The sequence below is a fragment of the Colias eurytheme genome, chromosome 2 (assembly GCF_061535395.1).
Source record: "Colias eurytheme isolate Ceu_HAF_F1 chromosome 2, ilColEury1 Martin Lab GWU primary, whole genome shotgun sequence".
In the NCBI taxonomy this organism is placed as follows: domain Eukaryota; kingdom Metazoa; phylum Arthropoda; class Insecta; order Lepidoptera; family Pieridae; genus Colias; species Colias eurytheme.
The window spans coordinates 6,910,110-6,931,261 of NC_142981.1; the positions used below are offsets into that span (position 1 = coordinate 6,910,110).

Here is a 21,152-nt window from a genome sequence, read left to right on the forward strand (position 1 = left end):
GAAATTTTATTTATTAGTTACCAATTGTTATCCAGATACACAGCATCTGATATAACAGCCAAGTAACCAACTATATAATATGGCACATTTGTATTCAAGTGAGTCTTCGGACTAACTTTACCTAGGCTATGTCAATATTCTATGAATCAACATGTAAAGCGTTCAGTGCGTTGTCTCACAGATCACGACTAGAAGATAATGTTTAAACTATAAAATAATATAATATGACAGAGAAGTACATAGACATTAGACATAAACTATGGTATGGTTAGAATTATCGTGTAAATCTAGTCTACCTATAATCTAGTTTAATTTATATAAATTATGAATAATGTTGCTGAGATTAAACTACATTAATTTCAATAAATCGTAGTAAAAATATGCATAAGTCTGACTGACTGTATAAATATATGAACGACCTTTGTCGATAGATGTTCTCTTGTATAAAAACTGTTTTGGGACAACCATTACCAAAAGGTTCCAAAATAAGTTCGCGAAATGCAAATTGAATCTTGATTTCATTCGGCAAAATGTCGCACATCAGTATCTTTTAGGCTTGTTCAATGTCAAGCAACTGTAAACAATATTACCACGCAGAAATGAATGCCAATATATATTATTGTAGCCCGATACTCTTATTTCACTTGAACTTACATTCTTTATGTTCTTTATGTTCATTTACTCAATCATAGTAGAAAGTAAAACAAAATGTTAATTTGAATCTAGATTCAATCTCGTAAAACAAATCTACATCAGTAACATGTTGATTAAAAAAACAAATACTTATTGTTTACTTATTTTATTTACCAGGCTTTATAACATTAAGTAAATAATCTATTTTACGATTTGATATATAATATTCAAGGGAATGTTTTTCTTTGTTATAAAGAGAATATAATTCAGTGGTACAAATCGACGCCCCCCGCGAATAATCCGGTAATGACCTATTACGGGGTTTTTCATGTTATGCGTTTTTCGGCATCTAGAAGTTAAAATACACCATGTAAATTTTTTTCAGAATTTTTCTATCTTTATTTACGAAGATATGAAAAATTACGCGTATATTCCATAAAATAACATTAAAATGTATTTTAAACGAATAATATGGTTTTAGATCTTTACGAAAAATAATATCAATATGCTTCGACAGTAAACATTGTTACGATATTATTCAGGTAAATAGTTTTCAACATTATTTAAGTAAGTGCTAGTACAGGCTTATTCGGGGTTTTATTAAGAAATCGATTTCCAGATACATTCATTATGGAGTGCAAGTATGCAAGGTATTTTTTTAAACACTTTCTATTACTGAGCAAATGATTTACACGGCCTTAGAAAAATCAAAACAGATGAAAGTTTGATAGATAAACGAGGCAGGCATCAGAATAGACCACATCGAAACCTTCATCTTCATCTTCATTAGATGCTGGTCGTCCGACTCAGGTTCTACCTGCTGCCCACAATTATAAGCCCCCATCAGTATGGCTTCATGCTACAGAGGAGCACCGAGGACGCCCTCTATAGACTGGTGGGCCACATCAGAAATAAGAGGGAGGAGAAGAAGATTTCTGTTGTGGTATTTCTGGACATAAAGGGAGCCTTCGACAGCGCCTGGTGGCCAGTCATAAAGGTGCGGTTGGCCGAAGTTGGGTGTCCGGGGAACGTAAGGCGGGTGATCAGCAGATACCTGAGTGGAAGAGGTGTGAAAGTTACCTAACTTTCACACCTCTTGTCCCCCGCATACCTGCGGGTGTGAAGTGAGTAGAGATACCAACAAGGTCCGTGCAGGGTTCCATAGGTGGGCCGCTCCTGTGGGACCTCTTGCTGGATGTTAGAGGAGATGGATGTGTTTTGTCAGGCTTTTGCCGAAGACATTGTGCTAGTGTTTGATGGAGATATTGCTTTAGAAGTAGAGACGAAGACAAACTGCACATTGAGGAAAATTGACGAATGGGGTGTCAGAAATAAACAAAAATTCGCACCACACAAGACATGTGCCCTGCTCTCGACACGAAAATTAAAATTTGACATGCCACGACTTGTAATGGGGAGTGTGGACATCCAATATTTCGAAAGTATTAAGATACTGGGCCTTACTATTGATGGCGGCCTGACATTGACCGAAACGTCGGGAGCGTTTGCAAAAAGGCAATCGCCCGTTATAAGCTATTAGCAAGAGCAGCTAGAGTAAGTTGGGGGCTTAACCCGCAAGTAGTTAAGACTATATATATCGCAGTTATAGAACCGACTATCTTGTATGCATCAGCAGCGTGGGCACCCACTACGGAAAAGATGGGGGTCCAAAAGAGGCTTAACACCGTTCAACGGGGTTTTGCCCAGAAGATCTGCAGAGCATATCGGACTGTCTCCCTGAACTCTGCGATGCTGTTGGCTGGGATTCTCCCTCTTGACCTCAGGATACTCGAAGCTTCGAGGCTTTATGAGATCAAGAGGGGTGTGTCGCACCCGGCGGTGTTGAGGGACAGGGAGGTGGAACGAATGGCTCTTGCGATTGAGGACCCACATTCGGCAGAGCAGGTAGAGCTGGGGCTCGGCTTGATAAATGAGGACACCTATGCTGACGTGGTTAACAGCCACGTCCACAGGGTCTATACGGATGGCAGCAAGATTGAGGGTCGAGTCGGAGCCGCCTTTTCCGTATGGAAAGGTGATGCCGAGACAAAGGCCATTAAGCTTGCGTTGCCACCGTATTGTACCGTCTATCAGGCTGAGCTCCTAGCGCTCAAAAGAGCAGTAGACATAGCCTGCAAGAGTGGAGCGGCAAAGGTCGGTGTCCTTATTGACTCCAGATCGGCACTCCAGGCGGTAACCCTGAGTTCCCCTCATCCCCTGGCTGTGCAAACACGGGCGGCCCTCCGAAAAGCTGCATTGCAGAGGCGGGAGGTCTCCCTGTTTTCGATTAAGGCGCACGCAGGGCGGGGAACGAACGGGCAGACGAGTTAGCCAAGGAGGCCGCTCTGGGGTTGAGGAGGAAACCGGATTACGATCTGTGTCCTGTTTCATTCGTCAAGCGTATTTTGAGACAGGCTACGATCAGCTAATGGGATAGGAGATACGATGTAGGAGGAACGGCCGGAGTCACGAAGCTCTTTTTCCCAAGCGCTGCTACTGCATAGAAGGTAGTCGGGAAAAAGACATCACACACCACACCATACAAGTACTGACTGGTCACGGTGGATTCGCATTCTGTGAGGTTCTGATGAGGATTCTGATTAAATTTTTAACTGTAATAGGACCATAATATAATTTTCATGATTATGTAATCATGTGTAATAGTCGTGTCTTCAGTGCAGTGTCTATTTTTTATAATAATAATAACTATCGTGTTTTGTGAAACAATCCAAAGTTGTTTCATTTACTAAAATGTCAATGTATTTCATAAAATATACTATAATAATCATCAAATAATACTTAAGTAAAGTGTAAACTATTCGAATAAACAGTAATAGTTATAACAATAAAATGTACGTTACTGTTAAACAATCGAATAACCAAATAATAGATTTTTACAAATGTTCAGTATACAAAACAAATAACACGAATATTAGCGCAACAAGATATTACTGTTGCCGTCGAAAATATAAATTTACACGAACAATATAGTAAGTGACATTACTGACCAGAGCTTGACCTACACTAGTATAGTAAAATGCATCCAGCTAAATTATAACGAAGCCCTTGGGACTACTTAAATTTTGTTGAAATAACCAGATAGCTGAAAAAATTAGCTTCCATATGCGATATTAAAAGTCTCTCATACTTGTTGTTTAATGGAGTTATTAAGGAAAAATGGTTTTTTATTTTTCCTGAACATTTTCACTTTTACGATTACCGGATTATTCGCGGGGGGCGTCGAAATATCAATTCACAACATGTATCAGACTGCAAGCTTTTTCATTACTCACTCTTTGTTCGTGACAAGTTCAAGAGGCTAGAGGCGTAAGTTCTATCGAAGTTCGCACATTCTCTTTGATATTTTATTTAAGAACATATTTTCTTGAACACATTGTGAAATAAAATATTAAATAATACTGACCTAAATCAATAAAAATTCCTGTTTGAATGAATTACTTTAATACGCTAATTACAAATATGATATCATTGCAACCCTTGCCATTGCCAGTGCGTTATTTGCTAATATTAAAATGTATAAATTAATAACAAGAATAAATTTTGAAGTCATTGTTTTTGACCTTATATGTTTATATAGAGTACCAGAGTACCGAATATAAACAATAAATTATTATTTAGATTAATAAAGGATCGAGATATTCAAAACAATACGTTACTTATTATAAATTATAATCTTGTATGTTATTAGGGCATACTTTAAATATGTATTGAATAGATATATTTTTAAATGACATTAGAATATTGTTAAATATTACTTTTGAATAGCTTCCAATACCTATATTGGTTTTAAATTTGTTATCTAGGAAACTTAATTACCTTTAGTTGAAGTTCAAGAAAATTCCAACTAATTGGATTTGTATTTGCTATTTTAAAGTTTCAACGATGTTTATAATGGAATCATCAATAAAAATCCACTAAGTTGTTTACCAGTATACCAGTATAGTATTATACTAGTTACCAGTTAGTTATATTATCTGTGGTATAATCTTAGACCTTAAGTACAACACATGCGATTAAACAACCAAAATTACATTAGATTAAACTGCAATAAGAGTTATCTTTACGATGACTGCGCTCAGCGCTAGTACTATACCTAATGACTGCATATTTAGCAAAACTAAGTACATTTAACATTACTAAATATATTATAATATCAATAATATTCACAATTAAATATCGCTTAATATAAATAAAAAAGTAAAGCTGCTTTTAAAATATTGTCACTTTTTACTTATGACTGGTATATATATAATCTACTTCAAATAGAAACTTGAAAGATTCCCCTACAGCTCACGAGCTTGGAGAATCACGAAGTTTTAGAACTAATAATTTTATTGAGTTATATTGGTTTATAAGGTTTATATTGAAAATAAAATAAGGTTATCTTTGGTCGACAAATTAACTGGTCAAAATAAAATACTGAATATATTTTATATATACTATAAATATTAATCATAAAAAGGTTATTTTATGACGATCTAATTAATACAAAGGTACCCTATACATATTATCGAAATGTTAGCGAGATTGGTTACAAATCGTAAATCACAACCTTTTTTTAAAATCTCTCCCCACGTACCGTAATTCTTTCGCAACAATATTACACCTCAAAGTATGAGCTGGGCAATTTAATTATATTAATTCTAGCGCATAAATTATTCGTAATTTTCATGCTTCATATGTTATAACGTAGTACGTCTACGTGCTGTTTCACTTTGTTAAATGACTGGATCTATTAATCTATCTTATCTAACTCGTATGATGTAATCTGATAGATTTGCCATTATAGCAAGCACCTGTTGCCTATATAAATAGAAACAATAAATATATTGGAATACAGGACTGTCCAAGCCGCTTCAATCTTCTATATAAAAAGTTTCTGGCTTTGTGTAACAAAATAACGGCGATCACCTACAACGGCTACCTAAAAGAACAGTCTCCTAAATGTATATACGTCTTCTACCTAATTAGAAAAAAAAACAACCATAGAGCAGCGGTTCTACTTTATTTTATTCTGTAAAAAATTTTTGATCATTGTTCTTTTCTCCCCAATTTTAATCATGAATATATACAGGCGTGTAAATGTTACACAAACAAGCAAATAAGTTACTTTTGCACTTGTAATATTATTACGATGAATAGGTATACCTACTGTAATAGACCGGACGTTACCAAGAAAATCGTGATCTCAATACAACCGCGAAACGAAATAAAAGATTGTATTTGCGTGTGTTACGTGCTTAGAACTTCTGTGGAAAATATTTATTAAAATATCTTGGATTTTGTCACAAGACAAAATTCAATACACTTTTTATACCTATATAAAAATCCGGCAGTTCACGACGCACAATATTAACATTTAAAGTTATAGGTTCTATTTTGGTCCTACATTTCCCTAGTGTAGGTCTTGTAGTTGGTATTACGAAATTGATATAAAGAAATATAATGTTATTTACCTCATAATTTACTATAAATATATATTTTATTACACAAGCTTCGTGAGAAAATATCTGTGAATACTAAAATATCTTGTATTTTAATAAATTTATTAACATCATTAAAAATTAAGTATAAATAATTATATTTATACATATATGTACCTACTTAATTTTTAATGATTTTAATATTGTTAAGTATAGAAAAAAGCTACCCGAATTCAGTAGATACCTTAATTGTGTTTTATCACAAAATGACAGGTTAGTGAATTGCTCGATGTAAAAAAATGAAATAAATGAGATTACTTGGACAGAAATGGGGTTTATGGTGTCGTCAAAACTCAATTGCGGTTCGGATACCTCATTGATATGGGTATCAAGTGACGAACATCAATAACCGAAATTAGATGATTCATATATTCTGTTCTAAATTGTTTTCATAACGGGACAGAAATATAGAAATATATCTGATAATTTGAAGTAGTAGTTAGTATTATTTTAAGAAATTTTGTCGGCTTATTGCGAGCGTAAACAACTTTACCGATTGTTAAAAAAATCCGATAATCCAGGTAACATAATATTTTACCGATTTATATTTTATTCTTCCTGCTTCTTATTTATATTTATAATCTTCGTACGTCTCATTCCAAGAATATCATGCGTATTTAATATTTATCTGATATCTAGGTACTTATAATGTTTGTGTAAACTTTTTAACTGTAAGTAAAAATGTACGGCACACAGTCTGGTATTGTATATTTTATAAATTACTTAGGTACATAATATTATTTAGATTGGACACTCAGACTTTTTAAAAAATTTAAATACTCTAAATGTGATGTATCAAGAATCAATGCTTGCTAATGAGTAATTCTTCTAAAAAACGCATGATGCTAATTTAAGGTGTAGGACATTATTTACCAAAGGCCAAAGATAGCTAATCCAAAAATATTCAGTTTAGTCTACGAGATTAAAAGAGAAACAGTAGGTTGCTTATTTCTGATAGACTATCTTGGTAGATATATGTACTTAGTTGAAAATCAAAAGAGAACTTATTGAACTTAGATGTGTTTCAAAATATATTAAAAAAATCATAACAACAAATTGCTGAATAAATTTCGATAAAACTTAAAAAATGAAGAGTGTGAAATACATGTTGGTATGTAAGTGTAACATATTGTATTGATATTGTTACTAAATCCTGCGATGCTATACAAGAACCTATTAAACCATCTGATATCAAAAATATAATACGAATTTCTGGCAAACAAAATAAAGAATCAAGTACCATTTTAGTAGATTTTCCATCAACCATTTTTAAAAACAAAATTCTAGAAAAATTGAAGAACTTTAATAGAAATAAAACTTCTCACAACAAATTTAATTCGAGTCATATTGGACTGGCCTGTTCAACTACTCCCATCTATATAGCAGAAAGTCTAACACCAAAAACTAGGAAGCTTTTCTTTCTTACGCGTACATTTGCAAATGAATATCACTATAAATATTGTTGGACATCCAACGGAAGAGTATTTCTAAGAAAAGAAGACAACGCTAAACAAGCTCTTATTAAAAATGAGCATCAGCTGCTTTCACTTAAAAATTCATTGTGACTAGATTTTAATTTTAGTTTTCGAATAAGCTTTACTAACCACTACACATCAATTTATACACTTTTACCACTACATTTAAGAAATATAAACTTCAGCACACGCACAGATTTTTACACTGTTATTAATAAAAAATATATTCTAAAAATAAAAAAATGTCGTTCTTGTCTACACCATAAGGTATGTGTCATGTTTCTAAATGATTTCTTTTTCTTAAATATTATTAACATTCGATAAGCTCAACTCCAATTTAATTAAAGATCTTGATTCTTCATGCGCTATAAGTTGTGTATCTTGCAATTTATTAGAATTTGAGAGTCATAAGAGAACACAAATAAGGGATGATCATTTCTTAATTCTCACTGTCAATATAAGAAGCGTACATAAAAACTTCGATTCATTAGTAGTTTTTATGGAGAGTTTGGGAGTGGATACGGATATAGTAATTCTCACAGAATGCTGGATTAATAAGGATAGCTTAATACCTCCCATAGACAATTACCGTTCAACACATACACTTAATAGCTATAATCAAAATGATGGTGTTATTGCTTATATTAAAAAAGATATAGAATTTACAAGCGAAGAACCCTTACTGGATGACGGTAACTGCCTTATTTTAAAACTATCTGATAACACCACCATTGTGTGCTCGTATAGACCACCATCTTTTTCGAACCCTAGCAATTACATTAAATCAATCTGTGATCTTTTATCCTCAATTAAATCTGATAATGTTATATTCACTGGTGACATAAACATAGACATTTTATCATCGAACTTATCTAACCATGCATGTGAATACCTAAACGTAATGTGTTATCAAGGATTTCGACAAGCTGTCGATAAACCTACTAGACTGCTTACATGTATTGACCATTTTATGGTCAAAACAAAGAAATCTTGCCAAACGTATGTATTTGAAGCATTAACGGACCACTCCCCTATTTTACTAGTATTAAACAAAACTCAGTTACATAAACATAAACCAGAAGCTTACAAAACAATATACGACAAACAAATTATATCAAATATTATCAATGAAACAGATTGGCAACATTTTTATGAAATTACAGATCCGAATAGTGCAGCTAATTTTCTAACACTCACAATAAGTAGAGCTATCGAAAGAAGTCAATGTTTAAAAAGAATACCCAATCGTAAACGCCCTTTGAAGCCTTGGATTACACGAGGACTAATTAAAAGCATAAGAATAAGAAACAAATTACACGCTAAAACTAAAAAATCACCGTGCGATGAAGAAATCATAAAAAAATATAGAAATTATAGAAACTTATGTAACAAACTAATTAAGACAGCAAAGAATACTTACTATAAACACAAACTTGAACAGCAGACTGGCAATATAAAAGAAACTTGGAAAATTATCAAAGAAGCATGCCATATTACCAAAATTAACAACAATTGTACAAACTTACTAAGTATTAACCCTTGCCCTACCAAATCTCTTAATGCTGTTAATCAATACTTTGTCTCAATCGGATCAGCTCTAGCCAATGAAAGTCTCAAGAAACTCAACCAATCAGAAGTCGAACTAGCTACTCTAGCCAGAGACAATGATAGTCCAACCAATTCATTTGCATTTACACCCACAGATAAATATGAGGTAAACACTATCATCACTGGTCTCAAAAATACGAATGCTTCGGGACATGACAATATACCCACACCTAAAATTCAGACTTTCAAAGATATTCTTTCGGAACCTATAGCCCACTTGTGTAACTTAAGCCTCTCAAGCGGAAAATTTCCTGATGTATTCAAGAAAGCCATAGTTTGCCCAATATATAAAACCGGGGACAAAGCTCTTCCTTCAAACTATAGACCAATATCATTGCTTTGCACCCTTTCCAAAATACTAGAAAAATGCGTCAATAAAAGACTCATGAGATACCTGGAGTCACATAAATTACTTCACTCTAACCAATTTGGCTTCAGAAGCGCCAAGTCTACTGAAGACGCAACCTTACGAGTAACATCAATGGTCACCTCGTATCTTGACTCGAATAAGAAATGTATTGGGGTCTTTCTTGATTTACAGAAAGCCTTTGACACAGTTTCTATACCTATTCTGCTAACTAGGCTGGAAAATGTAGGTGTTAGAGGTATTGCCAAAGACTGGTTCCAAAGCTATCTTAGCGATAGAACCCAAAGAGTAAGAGTTGACAACAATCTTAGTGCAGAGTATAAGTGTACGTACGGAGTACCGCAGGGCAGTACGTTAGGACCTACTCTGTTCTTGATTTATGTCAACGAATTATGTAAACTCAATATTGGATGTGGACAAGTTACTATGTTTGCTGATGACACTGTTGTTCTCTTTAATGCAAAGACTTGGTCTGAAGCCATTGATAGAACTGAAAATGGACTTCGATGCATAAGCAAATGGTTAGAAAACAGTCTATTGACTTTAAATACGGGGAAAACTAATTATATTTGCTTTAGCAAAACCTCATCTATGCAGCCAAGGGGGAACGTCAATGTTAAATTACATATCTTTCCATGTAACCGCCATAACAAATCTAGCGTATGCTCTTGCCCAATACTGAATAGGACCGTCAATATGAAATACCTGGGTATCTGGATTGATGAGAAACTAAACTGGAAAGAACAAATTATTAGCACGTCGAGCAGGCTCAGACAACTTATAGTTATTTTTAAAACCCTAAGAGACATTGCAACCCAAGAGTTAATTATTAGAACATACAAAGCACTGGGTGAATGTGTGATCTCATATTGTATTGTTAACTGGGGTGGAGCTGCGAAAACATACATGATACAAGTAGAACGTGCGCTTAGAGCTCTGCTCAAAGTATCGCTCAAACTACCGTTCCAATTTCCAACATCGCTGCTATTCAAGAGGGCTAATGTATTGAGTGTTCGTAAGATTTTTGTGCTTCAAATAATTAAACGGTTTCACCGCACTGAGGTACCGAATAATAATAATCCCTTGAATACTAAAAGAACCTATCGTGTACCTGTACCTTACACTAAGACTCGTTTTGCACAAAGGCAGTTTTATTATCTAGCACCCATTCTTTATAATCGTTTCAGTTTATATACTAAAAATGCTTTTGCTCTCACTAATCATAAAATATTACAAAAACTAAAAGAATGGCTTTTACCACTCGATTATTCTGAAATAGAGCACCTTTTAATGCCCACATATACAAAATAATTACCAAATCTATACATATAATAAAATCGTAGGAAAGTCAAAACTGTACATTGAATATTTTTTTAAAAGAATACATAATCCATGATCTATAATCGATATAGAAGCCAAAAACATAGTTTTTAGAATTTTTGTCTGTTTGTCTGTTTGTCGGTTTGTCTGTTTGTCTGTTTGTCTGTATGTTTGTCCAGGCTAATCTCAGAAAGTACTGCACGGATTTACTTCAAATTTTCCATGAATATTACTAACAGGTCGGGTCAGGCTGTTATATACATATTATCATGCTATCACCTTCGGGGGAGGAGCTGTGAACCTTTATTTTTCTTACGTATTCCGTGTACTACGACAGCGTACAATATAAAGACTCATGTTTAAATGTTGTTTTTGAGTAAGCCATGCTATTGTCTACCTTTACACTATAAAAACTACATCATTTAAGTAATTTTGGCAGAGAAACAGTATAATGAATCTTAGTAGTATAAAGACAAATTTAAAACAGCGCCATCTATGAGATTTCATTAAAATTAAATCAATTTACATAATATTAACGCTCCTTGGAAATTCATAATTTAAATATTATGATGTTGGTGAGTTTGTTTTTTTTTTAAAGTTAAAAAAATAATTCATATCTTCCCAGAGTAAATTTCAGGTGCGCTTATATTTCGTGTGAATATACTAAATTTTTATAAGTGAGGGTAGATGTTTATTATTTGATGTTAGTTACAGTTATATCTTCTTATATATAAAAATGAATCGCAAAATGTGTTGGTAAGCGCATAACTCGAGAACGGCTGAACCGATTTCGATAATTCTTTTTTTATTATATTCCTTGAAGTACGAGGATGGTTCTTATGTAGAGAAAACGTAAATATTATGTACCACGGGCGAAGCCGGGGCGGACCGCTATAGGTAATAGACGTAGTATTTGTATTCTCTTTGGGTAATAGTAGATAACAGTGATTGTGTTCATTGGTTACATTTTTAAAAATCTTCGGCTTTTTTTTAATTTTCGCCTTCTTGCATTGCGTTCCCACAAAAGTTAAGTTGTAGCTTTTATATTTATTGTTTATTATAATTATATAGTTAGACTCATGTTTTTAATTAGTTAAAGTAAAATGATGAAATTTTATTTTTATCATGTATAACTTTTACAAGACTATATTATACGCCCAAAGAAGGTCACTTTAGTTCTTGATAAAACTTTATTTGTTAGTAGCTTTTTATTAAAACTAGCGGTCCGCCCCGGCTTCGCCCGTGGTACATATTTACGTTTTTTCTACATAAAAACCATCCTCGTACTTCAAGGAATATAATAAAAAAAGAATGATCGAAATCGGTTCAGCCGTTCTCGAGTTATGCGCTTACCAACACATTTTGCGATTCATTTTTATATTATAGATTAGGTACACTTATCTTTTGTTTTTTTTTATTTACAGATTCAATGTTCATAAAAATTGACGATTTGCGTGAGGATGTAGTGGAAATTAGTAACCTTGCGCGTGGTCAATCAATATTCAATACATATATTATAATAAAATTCTAGAAAAGTGATGTCTGTACAATGAAAAAATGTAAAAAAAATAGCAGGGGTTATTATTAAATCGATCTCAAACCCAAAACTGTAGTTACATTTTTTTTGTCTGTTTGTCTGTATGTTTGTGCACGCTTATCTCAGAAACGGCTTATTCGATTTAGATGCGGTTTTCACTAATATATTGTGGTAATCTTCATTTAACATTAAGTGTTTATTTCATGTTAATCGGTTTGAAAATAAAAAAGTTATGACCATTTAAGTATTCACGGCGAACATTTGCAAAGGCATTCTATTGTATAGATTGTCTAATCTAAAAATGAACGCCCCTCCACTGTGTTTACGCTCACATTCAAAGTACGTGTATAGACGCAATACACACAAATTGGTCTGTCTCATTGGTCGTTCAGTCCTCCAGTCCCGTCCATGCCCGAACGACAGGACCAGTTGGCCAACTAGTGCATAAATGACGCGATGCACGACAGAACGGACGTGTCATTCCGTACATAGCGCGCTCTCCCCGCCATACAATGTTAGGCACCTGAACTGATCGCCCGATTAGTTGACAAATCAGTGCGCGAGTGTCAAAGTTTGCAGTAGAATCGACGCGCGCACACATATAAAGTGGTTCAATAATTATTTGTCCTCACACATTGAAACAATTAAGTTTAGTGGAAGGGCGTTCATTTTTAGATTAGACAATCTTTACACTATACAGTATAAAACGTAAGTTATCTGTTATACGCTACAGTAATTATTCCTTATAAATGTCAAGGTGATCATATCGAAAGTCCCCAAGGGTGGGGGGGTAAGCTGAGGTAGTAGGGGGGGAAGAGGTCAAATTAGAATTATGCTTACTTCTAGGTAAATTTTATACATAAAATATCCTTTAAATTATGTCGTATTATATTTTTAACCCCTTTTAACCATTTTTAACCATCAAAAAGATGGGTGATAAGTGTTTGACCGCTATGTTTGTCTGTTTGTGCCACCGTAGCTCGCTAACAGGTAATACGAATTAGATGCGTGTTAGGCAGCATAATATTTTCCGACGCTGGTTCTTAGATAAAGTGTATCAAAATCGGTTCATCCATTTATTATACCTAGGTATATAGAGGTAAAAGTGGGAATGTGGGAAAAAATATTAGTTATATTTTTATCCAATTCGGTTTATACATTTATTAGATTACAGCGGTGAAAGTGGGAATGAACAATAATCGAATGTGGTCAAATAATATACTCAAGCGGCATAATATCAAAATATAAAAGAGCAACGTGTTTTATCGAAATCGGTTCATCCGTTTATTACATTTAGGGGTGACAGTGGTTAGATAAATAAACCAAATGGAGCATCAAACGACAGGATATGACGTGTACATATAGGTATAATTAGATAATATGGTTTACATCAAAATCGGTTCTGCCATTTACTAGGTGTGGAAAGAGAAGGGTTGAACGTCTGTGAAAGAAGAGGGGGATATGGGAGCGAGAGGATAGCCACACCCTGGAAATTTTGAACTCTACTCAAAGCCACATAGGCCTGGCTCTTGGCAATTTTTTTTCCTAAAGATACCACTTCTTTTGCCACTGTGATCCATTACAATTTGTGCACGGTTACGGCCCAACTTAAAAGATGTCAAGGAGCAACAAACTTATAGATATCAATATGATGTAGGAATGTAATATGGAGGTAGAGGTAGGTCTCGCTCACTTGAAAATATCACATGAAAATAAGAAACCGAAGTTAAAAATTTAAAAATTAAAAAGAAAAACCCAACGCAACGAAGGAAAAGGAATAAATAATAATTTTACAAACTTCCCGACGATCTTTAAAATTAAGTACCATTATAAAAAAAATATAATTGTATATGATATGATAATGATGGTATGGCAGCCCCGATGACTTTGTTTTTTTATTTTTATAAATATTTAAAATGGTATTTATTTTTAAAGATCTTCGGGAAGTTTGTAAAATTAGTGAAACTTTTATTACATCGTCTCAAACTTTTTGGTCTGTGTAGCGCATGTCGCGTGACGGTCGGCTGCCGAGTAGGTATTAAGCAGGGTTCGGAGTCATTATCGTACAAATACGATAATTTTGTGCCTAAGTTTCACTTTTACCGTGGTTTCATAAAACCACACAACATTTTTTCCTTTTTCTATGCACTTTTCTTCGTTGTGTTGAGTTTTTTTTTTTTATTTAATTTTTATTGCACGGTCTAAACGGTTTAGTTACTACGGCGTGAGACAGGAAAGATCTGAGCGCTGAGACAAACGTCAAAACGCAAAGGAATAGAATCCGCTATCGATACTAATTATTGTCTTAAGCGTATGATGTTTTGATAAGGATTTGTTCACCTTACCAACGACGACGACGACCACGAACAAAATTTTCATCCAGTCGTAATTAACAAAATTGTGCAAAACACAATTAAAAATAAATTATTAAAATTTCCCGTCGTTCTGGTGATTGGAATTTTTATTTTTGAGATCAACGAATGAAAAAATATATTTTTCGTAGAAACGGTTATATATATTGTCAAAAACATCCATACAAGGAAGGAAGAAAAATAAATTTGTTCCCTTCCCTCCTGGTGCCTAAAAATAATATGACATAATTTAAAATAAATTTTACGTAGAAAATTAACTAGGTATTTATTTTTATTTTTTAGCTCAGTTTAGTAATAAATTTTACTAACAGTTCGTTTAATTATTTATGGTAGTACGTGTTTATTCAATAAAAGTTAAGTAGTAACTACCTACTATGCAGTCACTATTCCACGCGGACGAAGTCGCGGGCACAGCTAGTATACCTATAAATTATTTTATTTTATTTTTTTATTTTCTTTAATTTTATTTATCTACCTATAATGATAAGTTTAAAATATGTTTTTTTTTTTAACTATATCAGCTTTCTTTTATGTTTTAAAAACGACATTGGAACACATTCACACACATACATACGCACATACAAACACACACACACACACACACTACTTGCACTACGTCTTCAAAATACACTTTTTTTTTTTAATCTTTAATTACTTCGTTTATTATAAATGATACTAATCAAATAATTATTTTAATTGTATTAATTATTTTAATTGTATCAATTATTTTAATTGTATTAATTATTTTAATTGTATTAATTATTTAATTGCTAAACAGTAAATATTGTGGAACTAAATATTATGTTATGAAATGTAAATTGTTTTAAATATTTTAATTTATTAAATTTTTTTTAAATACATATTATGATTTATAAATTTTCTTCTTGTGTCAACTTTAAGTAAAATTTTCTTTGTAACTAATTACTATTTTAATGTATTTTATTGAACTATTCTAATGTACCTATTGTATCGGGAAGGCACAGACTCCTGAAACACAGCGAAAGCTATATTGGGAGTCTGGGGTCTATATTTTGATGTAAGGAACCTTGTTCAATAAATGATTTTTATTTATTTATTTTATTTATTTATTTAACATGGCTATCGCACGATAACAAATAACAATGTGCACGCAAGTGCAACTCGCGGAAACATGCTATATTAATACTAATTAATAAATTAATATTTTAAGCTTTCGTAATAAGTGCAAAGAATAATTTGTTTGAAGGTATCGAAAATATAATAACATCTGTTAAAGTTAAATATTTATAATATCAATATTAAATATCGCGCCTTCATTATACCGGTTTTGTATTCTCTCTCTATTCTGTGGAACATTGAAGTGACTGTACGGTTTCTAAGTAATCTCATTAAAAGTGTTTAAACTACTAGCAAAGTTTTGTATTTGCAACAAAAACTTTTTGCTTTAATTGTAAGTAAGTACGTAAATAATGTAAGATTATCGTCTGCCTTTCCAATAATGTATGGATATCGGCAAGCGTCGAAGATCAATTCTTAGTCAATAAGGTCTTGTCACTGGATCAATTATGTCGCAATTTATGTAAATGGCATGCTGCAAGTGTGTAATATTATGTATTATCAATATAATAATAGCTCTCAACAGGCAATTTCAATAACAATCGATCTTGGCAGGTTTAATATCTACCTACACATAATATGCAATACTATGTTTTTACAGCTTATTGCTATTTATATAATATTTTATAGACATATACCAAAGAATAGGTATAAATACAAATTGGCTATCATATTCAAACACCTGACCACGAATAGTTTATAAAATATCCTTAGGCAATCCTTATCCTTATCTTATAACGTCAAAATATAAAATAGCCAAATAAATTTCTATATCTACGTAATAGCACAGAATAATAAATAGTAGCTAGCTAGTAATAGGTAGTAATTATATTGTTGTGAACGTTTATAAAAATAAATCCTTATTTCCCTTGGTCAGGGCATCACGCATGAACAGCTGGACCGTGTTTGATAAGTCTTTTTTGATGTGTTCGTTATTGTTAGAATGATCTTATGATTGAAGTATTTAAGAAAATTGTGGCTATAAATAAAAATTTGAAGAATGCTAAACCGCCACGTTTAATCATTATTGGCTAATTTATAGACATTATGTCCTGTATTAATAACAGATCGCGCATAATATTTCTATCTAGAAGTCCAGAAACATCCAAAAGTCAAAGAGTGAGAGATTCTTCAAGGATTCCTAATTTAACGTGAAAAGCTAAAAGCAAAATCCATTACATACTATAAACTGTTGAGCTATTCGAAAACCATGTGCTAGAAACATATTCCATAATATTTACGAGGCAAGGAGAAAAAGTGTTATCAGGTATTTTGGGAGAAAATGTTTATATTGCAAACTTTACATACATGAAATATATCGTGTGGTTATACCTATATGCGTAATTGGTATATGTTTTATTTCAAAGTAATTTATAGATCGAGAACGTAGAGAATTTTTTATGGTTTCAGTTCAATTTTATTAGCATGATGAATAGGTAATGAAATCATACTTCGAACTGCACTTCTACGGAACTTTTTTATGAACTATCAACTTAAACATCCGAAAGCTCCAACTCATACCACTCATACTAAACTTCATTTCTAATAGATATTGAAGATAGAATAATCTAGAAGATATCCTACTACTATTATAAAGGCGAAAGTTTGTAAGTGTGGATGTTTGTTACTCTTTCACGTAAAAACTACTGAATGGATTTGAATGAAACTTTACCACAATATAGCTTATAAATCAGAATAACACATAGGGGTAGGTTTTATCCCGGAAATCCCACGGGAACAAGAACTATGCGGGTTTTCCTTTGAAAACGCGGGCGAAGCCGCGGGCGGAAATCTAGTTGAGATATAATTGAAGAGATGGCGGTGGGAAGAATGGTGAAACTTCTTTATGCGCGTTGAGAGTAAAATTTCAAGGTCGCGTAATGGCAATACCGTCACGTCACGGAGAAAGGCGACGATTTTGGTATCTTTGAATCTTGCCATAGAAGTTTCACTTCTGACACGGGTGCTCGGCACACACGACCTTTTAATCCATTTTAATTATAACATTCTAAGATAACATAATTATAAGACGTTTATCTACTTTGTTTTGTTTTTAGACGTGCTAACAACAATTGAGCTTTTATTTACAATGCCCACACGAAACTAACACGAATAAAAAATTGCAAAAAGCAATATTGAGGTGAAGAGGTTTGTTTTTGTGTTCTAACGATTTCAATATCCTGATTTTTAAATTAAATTTCTAAAACACGGAAAGAATGAGTGAAAGAGAGAAATAATACATATTAATAATGTTAAGGATCTAAATAAACACATGATAAAATATTTAAATTGTAATAAATAAACAGACAGAAGTTGTTATTTTGATACATATTACTTTAATATTTTACCTAAGCTTATAAATGAAGTTATTGAATTGACTTATTGATTTTAATACCTATAGGTTAAAAATTTAAATTGTGTATTTTCCGTAAATTCCTTAATTAATGTGGTCATATTTTAAAACATTTAGTATGCTGACTCAAAATTATTCCTTGTATTATTTAATAATAAGCTAATAATATAATTCAAATACCAATTAGTGCGATAGTTACCTTTAATGTATAGGACATTTAAATTGTAATGTTTCCTAGTACCTATATATTTTTCAGTACCTTTCACTCACTTCGAAAATAACAAAATATTTTATTTAATTCACTCAATATATTTTATAATCAAATAATTAAGGAAGATTTGAAACTTTCAGCTCACGAGCTTTCGTGACCGAAACGCGCGACGCCGCGCCGTAACGACTACCGCTTTGAAGCTAGGCCGCACAAACACTGAAGCTGAACAACAATGAAATAACATCTGTTAAAAAAACTGATTACTCGTATTTTCAGATTTTTAACTAGCTACAAAAAAAAAAGCAAATGAAATTCAGTTTCCATCGTAATTCATAACTTTTGTACTGGCTTTTTACACATATAAGGTAACATAAGGCGGGAGATTTATTAGAAGGAAATTAAAATCGTTTACTTAGATGACGATTAAGTGTCTATTTTGGTATACATTATTTCACTTTTGTGTAGGTTGTTAATACTTAGCTTTATTTGTTGAGATATCCTTAATATTTAATTAAGCGTACCTACATTTGTATATAAATTAGATAGATACAATTCCTGGATATGCTTATTGATCCATGTTCTTTGTTTCTTTTACTACTCTGTAAATGTAATTAGTTTGTAGGTGTATATAAAGACGTGAATAAATATTGTGAAGCTTATGATGTCTACAGACCGTAACTGTGACAAAATTAGGGGATAGTTTACACAGATTAGATAATACATACCTACACGTAGAGGTAGCTTAGTAATTAGTGGCTATTTTGTAGATATCACCGAAATCAATCTGTTTTACTAACAAAATACTCCTTCTTTATTGGGTTAAAATATTATTCGCATACTTCGAAACAAAATATATCCTTTTTCTCAACTTTCTCAGTGTATTTCTTAATTTTTTTAAAAGATAAATGCGTTGCGCAATTTCTAGAGGCTCTACCTTCGCAAATGGTTGGTGGTCGTTTACCTATAATCGAGCGAACCTTACGAATTCGATTCACAAATTAAAACTTAAAAATTTAATTCCACAAGCTACTTCACTCCGGCCAATTTATATCCTTGATCCTTGAATCTAAAAACAGCCTTAGTATTTATTTTCTTATGAGTCAAAGAAATTACTTTTGTACTTTAAAAGATAATAAACTTATATTATATATTTATGAATACCTATTGATGATTCTATGGGATTTACATATGTACATGTCGCAGGCAAATTGTAGAATTTCGCCGTCTATAAACGGCTTCCGTCAGCGTGCCGGCCGTCCGTGTCGCGGGGCTCCTATATCTGTGTAGTTAAAAAAGGGTATCATTTAAGCTATCACCAATTTAATTAGTTTTGTGTTTCTTAAATAATAGGGTTTGTCCTCAAAATAGTAGATCTGTCACCAAAATATAGTCACCAAACAATGCAAAATCAGTTACAGAATAAATCACCTAAAATCCTGAGATATAAGGTCTAGTAGCAAATAAAAGTTTTTTGTATGTATTATAATAGGTGTGTCCTAATAAGTATTTAAGCAAACTAATTTAAAGAGATCACCAATAAATCATATTATTATGTTACTAGAAAATTGCATTAAATTCAAATAAAAAATTAGGGTTGTCATCATCGTTTCAACCAAAAGATTCTGCTACTTAACTAGACTCCCAAGGTTCTAAATTTCCACAATAAAAAATTTAGCAGAGTAGTAAATAAAACAATTAAAGTCAAAATAATCAATATTTATTGTTTAAAATAATTACCACTGAACAATCAGCGCCGGTTTAAAATAGCTGGCTTATGGCTAGCAGAATAGTAGATAAAACACTTAGGTATTTAAAGTTAAAATAATCAATATTTATTCTTAAAAATAATAACCACTGAATAATCAGCTTGTCGCGCCAATTTGTCTCCGCCCCTTTGATCATTTTTTCATTTAAATTATAAATTGATGTATTAAATTGGTAACGAATACTATTAATTCAATATCTGAACGAAATAAAATGTTACTACTTTATTGGTGACAAAATATCAAATAAAAAGGAATCGCAGTCAGGGATCGATTATCGATTTATTTGGTGACAGATCTACCATTCTGAGCACAGAGCTATTATTTAAGTAACAAAACTGTTATTATAAGAACGAAGTTTCAACGTCGAACCAACCGCGACACCGCACACACCACAGCAGAAAGCGTACACCGTCTTCGCCGGCGAAGACGAGGTCCCTTGTTCCGCGTTCCCGCGCCCACCCGGGTGAGCGCCCGTCCGATTAGGGCCCTTCTGGCCTCCTCCACTCAAGCGACAGCTCAAGCCGAGGTTCGTGGTCCCCGTCAAGGGGGGACGCCCTTGTGCATGTCGCTACCAGGGTGAACCTTCAGTTCACCCCCGCGTCCGCGTTAAAATGTAGAAGCCCTTCTGGCTAACATTGAGACACCACACAAAAAAAAAAAAAAAAAAAAAGAACGAAGTTTATATTCATGTAATGCAATATAATTTTATTGGTTATCGATCTCTTATTTTACACATATATTAACATTAATTTGATAATTCATACCTGGGAACAATTTTTGTTTATCTGAGAACGAAAATATTTCGTGGTGATAGATCTATTTATTAGGTGATACAACTTGATGACAAATATAAATTTTGGTGATAGAAAATATAGTTCCCGTTAAAAAAACGAACCTAACCTAACCCATCA

At 32.9% G+C, this 21,152-nt stretch overlaps 1 protein-coding gene across 1 annotated transcript in view; it reads right to left on the reverse strand.

The window, feature by feature from the left end:
- Positions 1–18,573, reverse strand: part of TrissinR (Trissin receptor) — a 70,214-nt gene extending 51,641 nt beyond the window's left edge. Inside the window, exon 1 of the mRNA XM_090113665.1 lies at positions 18,464–18,573. The gene's annotated coding sequence lies outside the window, so the exon portion shown is untranslated. The remainder of the gene's footprint in view (positions 1–18,463) is intronic.
- Positions 18,574–21,152: the final 2,579 nt, after the last annotated feature.